Source organism: Lathamus discolor, chromosome 1 (assembly GCF_037157495.1).
Source record: "Lathamus discolor isolate bLatDis1 chromosome 1, bLatDis1.hap1, whole genome shotgun sequence".
NCBI classification, from domain to species: domain Eukaryota; kingdom Metazoa; phylum Chordata; class Aves; order Psittaciformes; family Psittacidae; genus Lathamus; species Lathamus discolor.
The window spans coordinates 48,543,203-48,551,965 of record NC_088884.1 but is presented as its reverse complement, the minus strand read 5'-3'; positions in this window follow the sequence as shown (position 1 = coordinate 48,551,965).

The following is an 8,763-nucleotide window of genomic DNA, read 5'->3' as shown; positions in this document are numbered from 1 at the left end:
GCAAAACTTCTTATGAATTTCTTGGGAAAAAACCCCAAACCAAACCACAAACTTCATAACTGGTAAACCTGAGTATTTTCATGTTCACTCACTCATGTGCGCAGCTAACAGGTTAGTCAGTGGGCTAACTGTGCTGGTACCATTTTGGGTTTGGGGAACTGCATCTTTCATTGTGAATATATTTTTACCACATGGATATTTTTTTATCATATGACTTCAGCACAGCTCTTTGGGATTGCTGTCTGAAGAAATACATTGCGAGTTACAAGATAAGCAAAGGGAAGAGGACTAGGGGAACAGCAACTAGGCATATTCGCAATGTTTATTCAAATTTCATGTTAGGTTGGCATTTCAAATCAATTAGGAACAGTCAGTTTGCATTTGCTAGCCCGAAGAAACTGGTGGAGGTAATTCCTCATTTAAGTATAATAACTAAATTGCAGCATACTTGGAACAAGAATTCTGAGTCCTAATAATACTAACAGTTTTCCAAATGTCAGAGAGAGTGACCCAGATATTTGTAGAGAATTACGCATGTCACTGTTCCCAGACAATATGATAAGAAAGCTGGTATTTCACTGAGTAAAAATTATATATATAATCAGTACAGCTCTATGTTACTTTACAGAAAATGGTCAATCAAACATATTTTCATTCTCTGGGAAGATTGTTTCCATGCAAATTCCTTATTTACCAAACTCATGGTCTGTTAGGACATATTCTAGACACTTGAGTTAGTACTACATGGCTTTCTGATTAAACAAATGATGCTACACAGAGCAATTAAAGCATACTGCATAAGATGTATGAAGAACTGCCTAACTGGTAGGCCCACAAAAACAATCACCAATGGGAATTGCCCTCAAATAGAGGTGTTTCTACTGAAGCTTTGCAGGGATTGGTGTTAAGCCATAACAACCTGCAATGTTTTCTTTCCCTGAAAAACATGGGCAGAATCGTAATTAAGGAAGAGGGAAGGACAGTCATACAAAACAACCTGCACTGTGTAGTTAAATAATTCTCTGTTGAACAAAGCATCTAATAGTTTAGTCAGAGCAAAACTGCCTGCGCAGAAGTAGGAAATACAAAAGAAATCAAAGCATTTTTTTCCCCAACATTTAGACACTATTCAGAAACACACTTCTCTACGGAGCATGTTGTGGTCACAGAAAATAATCAGTGAATTTTAACTGTGAGGCTGTGGAGGTTAACACTGGAAGTAGGAACTGTGGAGGTTAACACAGGGAGGGAAACAGCATATAGTAGGTGGCAAAAGACTTTTCCTCTTTCATATCGCATGGGTGATGCTGCACAGGACAGGGCATTACGAAGAACCTCAGAAATGATTCTGAAGAAAACTGAAAGACTTTAAAGATTCAGAGTTTAGCTTGTTAAAACAAGATGGTATAGTAGTTAATGAGAGTGTAAGTACCACAATCAGGAAGAAACTAGTGATTACCAGAGGGTTTTTTAATTCTGGCAGAAATGAGCATAATGAAAAATCAAGAATGCAAGGAAAACTCATGTGATATTAAATTGGAAATAATAGCTATCTTTTTTCCCCAATACTGAAGGTGATTACCTTCTGGAAAACGCTTCAAAGGAAAACACCAATGTATCTGTTTTTAATATCTTTAGTTTAACATTTGAATTGGGCCTGATGCTGAAGCAATCAGAAAAAAAAATGTTAAGATTTGTGCAATGAATGACTTCTTTTCTGATCCCCAGGACTTTTGCATTCATTGCAGGTGATGCTTTAACATCCTGTTTCTACACAAGCATTTAATGTATGTATTTTCAGTGGAGTTCATTTGTCTGGTTCCCCTTTTTGGACAGCCTATCATGTGGTAATCATAAGTGTAGAGCCTGATCTGTACTTCTAGTTCAAGAGGCAAGACTTAGTCTAACCCTCCTATGCTTTCTTTCTTTTGGGCTCACAAACTCTATTTTCGCCTTGTTCTTGTTGTAACATGGAACTAGGCAGAAGGCGAAATGTGGGAATTTTGTAAAATGAAATTGTAAGCAATGGGTTAGCTAATGCAGTAATTTTTTCCCCAAGGGTATTCTCAGGTGGAAAATTAAAACCTGATTGCTATTTTGCTGTGAGATATGCTGATGTGTCTTGTATACTATCATTTTGTGGTGCTTGGCAAAGAGGCATCTTTAGATGGAGGAACACACGGAAAATATGTAAAATTAAGACATTTAGAAGGAGATGAGGGAGAGAGAAACCTATAATAAAGGGGAATGCAGTTTGCCATGTTTGAATTCTATGTGATGCTCAGCCTCATTATTTTTCCCTAGTGAAAGTCAGCAAGTTTTCAAATAATTGTGTTTTAGCGCATTGTGTTTGCTGGGACAAGGGGAAAACAAAGAAGCTACCTGTAACTCATGTGCACATGACTGTTTAGGTTTTTTTCTTGCAGATTCTAACATCTTCAATTGCCTTTCTAACCAATCCATCACTGTGGCTGATTATATTTGCTAAATTGATATAAACTGAAGAAAATCAGCTCTGTCACAGTACATTCTAGAATATAAAGATATAAGCACACTGGGGAGTAGCTACTTGAATCAGAGTAGTTAAACAGTCATAGCTAACACTCATCATTTAAGACTGATGACCACTGTTTGTTCAAGTGGAATATGAGCTGAATATACATTTACAGCTGCTTGCATTGATTCCTTCTGGGGACTGGAACCATAAATGCATGCTTCTAAATGCCTGTTACAGCAAAAATGAGTGTTGTACCTTGTGCCCCTTCCAGTTCTTGGTTTACTGATCCTAGATTGCACAGTGTGTGTCTGCTGACCAGCAGACAAATGGGACTCGATGCTTCTCTTTGCACAATACTGCTCTACAATTTAGTTAACAGTAGGGGAAACTTCTACCTAATTGATTTTTATCTTATTGTGAATACTTGGACTGGTGACACAAAAACACACCAGTATGATTTCTGCTGTCTTCAGTAATTCTGTGAGAGAGGATGACTGAAAAGTCAGGAAGAGTGATTTACCATGTCATTCCTGAAAGCGGGCCTCTTCTGCTTGGAGATGGAGACAACTGGCAGTAAAAAAGCTCATGTTGCCACTTGGCACTGACAGCCTTAGTCTGTCAACAATAATACTTAGCATTTATATAATGCTATACTGGCATTTGCTAATTAATTCTTACAACACCACTGGGAGATGAGTCACTAAACACCTTTAGAAAGACCTTCATTTTAATACCTCCGGCAATGTTATATGCTGAAATGCACAGATTACTCATATTCATCACAAGCACAATCTGGAAGGTGATGTTAATATTTTATGGGTTTTTCAGAAATAAAAATAAAAAATAACAAAAAAATCTCAGAAGCCTAGAAATGAGAGATGTTTATGCTTTTAAATCTTAATTTAACTCCACCTTGTGTCAGTAATGAATAAAAGGGAATTCCACTGAATAACTAGGTGATTTCAAATGAAATCTCAAGGGATAGTAACTGTTGTCAAATCAAAACTCACTAATGCACTTGCTGTAAAGCAGCATCTCTTTTCAGTTGTTAATAGGAGGGAAAAGCATTGAAAATTAAAAAAAAAATGTTTTTCTCACCTCGACAGACAGGCCTCCCAGACAACATTGAAAGATGCCATTATTCTGCCAGAGCAGAGTAACACTGCTTGCCAGAACAAACCCTGCTACAGTAGTGGGGATTTAATTTTTCTCCAGTTAGAAAGCACCTTTGTGGGGCTGAGGACTGATTTATGTTGGTGAGGATTCATGCTGTTCTTCACCTGGGAACAGCCACAGTACTGTCCTTGGCAGGTTAAAGTTCATCCTTCCATTTTCACCTTCTGGTAGGTGACATCTGGTGACAGGCTTGTTGAGGAGCATTTTCTCCACTGTCATCCCAGTCCCTGCTCCTCCCAGGGCATCCCACGGCTCCGGGGCTGCTGGCCACATCTAGGCTCTGTGGGGCGTAAGAACCGCAGCCTTCGAGCACATTTTGCAGATGACAGAGAGGGGCAGAGAGCTTACCCCAGTGCTATTTCTAGTGGAGGCAGGTGTAACATATACAGTAAAAGGCTAGAAATACTGTAGAGCTACAAATGAATAAATTCTCCTCTTAGGCTCACCCAGAATGTCTCGCTTCCTAGCCTGGTAACTACTACCAACTGTTTCTATTTAAAAGCAGCCTGCACTCTCTCCACTCCAGGTATAAAACTCACAAACTGGTAATTTTCCTGTGAGCCCTATGGCTACAAATGAGTGAGAAGAAGGACCTTTCAGAAGGGAAGGTGCCATCACATCTGTGTCAGCCAAACAGCATACTGTTTGTTGTGTTAGTGTTGTACTTGCATGTGGAAGTACATTTCTGTACACAGAGGAGCACCACACTTCTGGTATTTCTGCTTCTACTGCAGGCCACTGGTTTGTACAGAGAAAGAATGACTTCTTTGGAATTAAACTTCTCAGAAAGCATACAGTTTATGTTTCTGAAATGAAAAATGAAAAAGAATTCATAGTAAAATCAATGCATTGCATTAGGAGTCACATATCAACAATTTTTTGTTGATTTACTTGTTTGCTGCAAGGACTATTGAATGCAAAATACATTCAACTTTGTATTGAAGTAGTACCCCTACTTCAAAGATACACAAGTACCCCTCCCTCAAATACTCAAATCTTACAATCTATAGTTGATTAAAATACTTAAGATACATACTGTTGCAACCTTAAACTTTGCATATAATGATACAAAATATGTAAAAAATAACCTTGGCAGTTTCTAAAATATTGATGTTTTGTATACAAATATATGTATATGTGTATAGATATGTATATGTGCATATGTATATATAAATATATGTACACAACACCAGCTCAGATCTTTTAATATGCAGGCTTTTGATTATATATTTTGTATAATCATAGGTATGCTCATAATGATGCCATATATGTTTCAATCAATACTTTTCTGGATTCTCACAGGTACATTTTTCTTCATGTAGAGTAAGACCACACATCAGAGTTGTTTGTCACTCTAGTATATGTAAGACAATAATAAAACACAGTATGTAAGTAATCTATAGCTGTTCTTTCACCATAGACCTGTAGCTTGTCTGCCAACATACTTAGACACACAGACCTGCATTCTGTGGCAGAGATTGAATGCATGTAATAAAGACATATTTGATTTTTTAAGCTTAAAAGGTAATGTGTAAATCTTCAGTAATTCTCTTTAGTTGAATTCAGAGTTGATTTCTTCTGTCTTATCTTTAAAATAAATTAATGAATTTTTTTAATGAACTACCTTTAGAAACTGTTTTTCAGCCAAATGCCTCAAAACCACATTCAGAAGCATCCAGCAATGCTGTACTCTCATGACAAGCATGTAATTTGATTAACTGGCATGATCGAAGTCTGAAGTTTTTAACAGTTTTCAAGTTTATAAAAAAAGCAGGTGAAAAATCATTCTGATTTTCCACAGCATGTCTATAAACAGGCTTCAGATTTTTTGAGAGATTATTTTCATAGACCAAAGGATGTCTGTGGCAAAAGACAAGCAACGAGCACTATTTATATGAGCTCTTTTTTTTTCAATAGTGTTTTATTATTTTGTGTTCAGACACACTGCTCTCTACTACTTATCTTTATTATTAAAAAATGTCTCAAAGATGACTCTACTGCCTTATTTAATGCACTATTTTCCAGTTTCAGTTGTAAACAGTAGATGATTGATACCTCATTGCTTTTTGCCCCCAAGGAATGACAATTTGTCCCTGGTGGAGCCAGCGATGTCTGCCAGCTCCCTGCTCAGCAGAGGAGTAGCCGGAGGGTTGAGATGGATGCATTGGTAATGCAGTGTGGGGACTGTTTGTTTGAAGAACTCAAACAAAACCAGGAAGTATGATCAAGATAAAGATTTTAATGATGTTTGCCTTATTATAGTGATGAAGCCTGTCTGTTGTGTCTTCCCCATCATTTACTCAAATTGCTAAGTCATTTTCAAGTTCTTCTTACAATTAACGTGAATGAAGCTGATTGTTGGCTTCCTAGAAATCTTTGCTGCTTAATCTTCATTCATTAAAAGCTGTCATGAACAGTGGCCAGGCACAACTGAGGTGCTTAAAATTCATACCATACTTACAAAGTAAATGACAGGTTAAATGCTTAAGAGACTAATTTGTTTCAGTTGTTCAATTTTGTCAGTGAAGAAGCTGATGATATAGCTTATGACAACAGAACAGAGTTTTGGTGAAATTTTAACCAAAAAATGGATTGCAGAATCATTTTACTGTGCCAACCTGAGTTTCTGACATGAACTGTTCTAAAAATTGCTGTGGTCTTATTGGCTTTAGCACCGCTCTTCTTGGAGAGCATATGAGGGCATATGTAACTTTTTGTTTTTCTCCAAGTCCAAAGAAGGTTGAAACTATTTGCTGATAAGTTTCCTTAACCACACTTGAGAGAAGAAAACATGCCATGTGTGGATGTTTGTGCAGTACTGGTGTAAATGTTCCAAAAATCATAAAATAACTCTCTCTGTGAATCTTTGTTTCATTACTCTGCCTATACGCTATTTTTAGGTCTATGCAATGCCTAATTCTTTAGCTTTCATGCAATTGTTTATCTCATGTGATAAACTTGCAGAATGTTATCTCATATGCATATGTGTACATACAAAGTTTTTACAGCATAAATTAAGTTGTGAATATCTGACACTATTTTCTTGGATGATTCAAAAAGGAAAGTCTGGAGCAAGGATGAATTAACCGCAGTGGAGAGGGACCAGGTTGGGGAGCACTTAGGGAAAAATGCAGCATCTTTCATATGAGGAAAGGCTGAGAGGGCTGGGATTGTTCAGCTTGGAGAAGAGAAAGCTCAGGGGAGTTATTATCCATGTGTATGTCCAATCCATGTCCCATCCACCTGATGGAAGGGAAGGAATAATTTTCTCAGTAGTGTCCATTGACAGAATAAGAGGCAATGGACACCAATTAAGATATATGAAATTCCATCTGAGCACAAGAAAACACTTTTTACTGTGCAGATGCTCAAATGCTGAACCAGGTTTTCAAAGACAGGCTATGGACTCTCCATCCCTGCACATATTCAAAACCTAAATGGACATGGTCATGGGCAACACGTCTAGGTGACTCTGCTTTAGCAAGGTGGTGGCAGACTAGATGGCCTCAGTGGACCCTGCCAGCCTACAAGCTGTGAAGATAAACCAGCAAAAATCTCTGAAATTTGGTAGTATGCAGGAAGTATTGTTGCCAGTGTCAGGGCTTTCAAAAGCTGTCTCAGACCCTCAAACAAAGCAGATATTCTCATTCAACTTTTCCCTTGTCATTTTACTTTGGTGATACTCGGGAGCATACTCCTTTTCCTTCCTTCTGCTCTTCACATTTTCTGACCAGAAACTGGACAAAGAAGCTTAAGAAATCTTGACAGAAGTTGGTAAAGGTCAGAGTAGGTAGGGTAGTGTCAAAGTTAGAACAAAGTTCCTAGGCCTTGCATTGCACAAACTATTGCCAGGTCTGGGTAGAACAACTCAGCAATCACTCAGTCTCAGGATCCTCATCCAGCATGACCTCCCTGCTATGCTTCACTGGGACCATGCAACACATCCAGTCAGGCATTCAGCCGTCATGAGAGTGTGCCATGTTTAGTGTGCCGCATCTAAACTCCTTATTCAGTGTATGCTACTCACTTCCTTGTCCTTGAAAGGACTGCAGAGTCTAACAGTACTATTGGTTTCTTTGCTCCATGCTTCTGAATTACTCATTGGCAAGTAGAGATTCGAATAAAGCTTAGGAAGTTCAAGTAAACAGTGTTTCACAGTGCTCGCGCTGAAAGGGAAGAGAAATTAATTTTTGGAAGAAAATGCGCAACATAGTACGAGAAGCTCTGCAGTTGATGTATGCCTTAAGAGTAGATCTACATTTTAAAACAAAGATGATTGATCATAATTTTATATTTCAGAATCCAAAAAGCACATACTGAAAATCCTTTTTTAAACTGTTATCTGTGTCAAAGGAGTTTACTTTTTATCAGTGAAGTTTTCCAGATGCTGGAGTTCTGTTTCTGAGCGTGGGGGGCAGTGCCTGACATCCACACTGTGCTTAGCAGTTAGATTCTCACTAGGAGAAAAGTTCTGCGTTCCAGTTCCTACATCAGTAGGAAGCATAATGTTTGTTGGAAATGCTGTAGGAAATGAAATTTGTATGGTTATGTATCCCAAATGTTCACTAGGACAAGGGTAAGAACACAGAACTTTTTTTCTGGTAGATAAGTGCCAAGGACTACTGTGCCAAGTGACAGTTGCTTGTACTGTACGGTCCATTGAATACTTTGTTATTCTGTGCAATCCAGAACAATTTCTGCAGAAAGGGCTGTGATCACTTGTATACGTGTATACATACAGTATGTATTCTGAGCTAAACATCTCAAACATGTGGGAGGTATGGCTTCACATCACATTAGTCACAAGGAGAAAATGAACACACGTGTGCCAAAAATATGAGTGCTGCAACAAATGAGCACTCGCATTATTTTTGGTAAATGGTAAATGGTGAAAAGACCTATTGTCTCAGTAGGGAAAAAAAGCAAAAAGGGTAAAGTGCTATTTAGTTTAGAAAAGAAAGGGTTTCAACTTCCTACTCAGGAACAACTGCACATGTGAAAGGACAGGAAAAGTTTGGAAAGCAGGCACACAGGTCAAGCAGAAGGTGTGTTGTAAACTTCTCTTTATATTCAGTGTTTCCCACTGAATA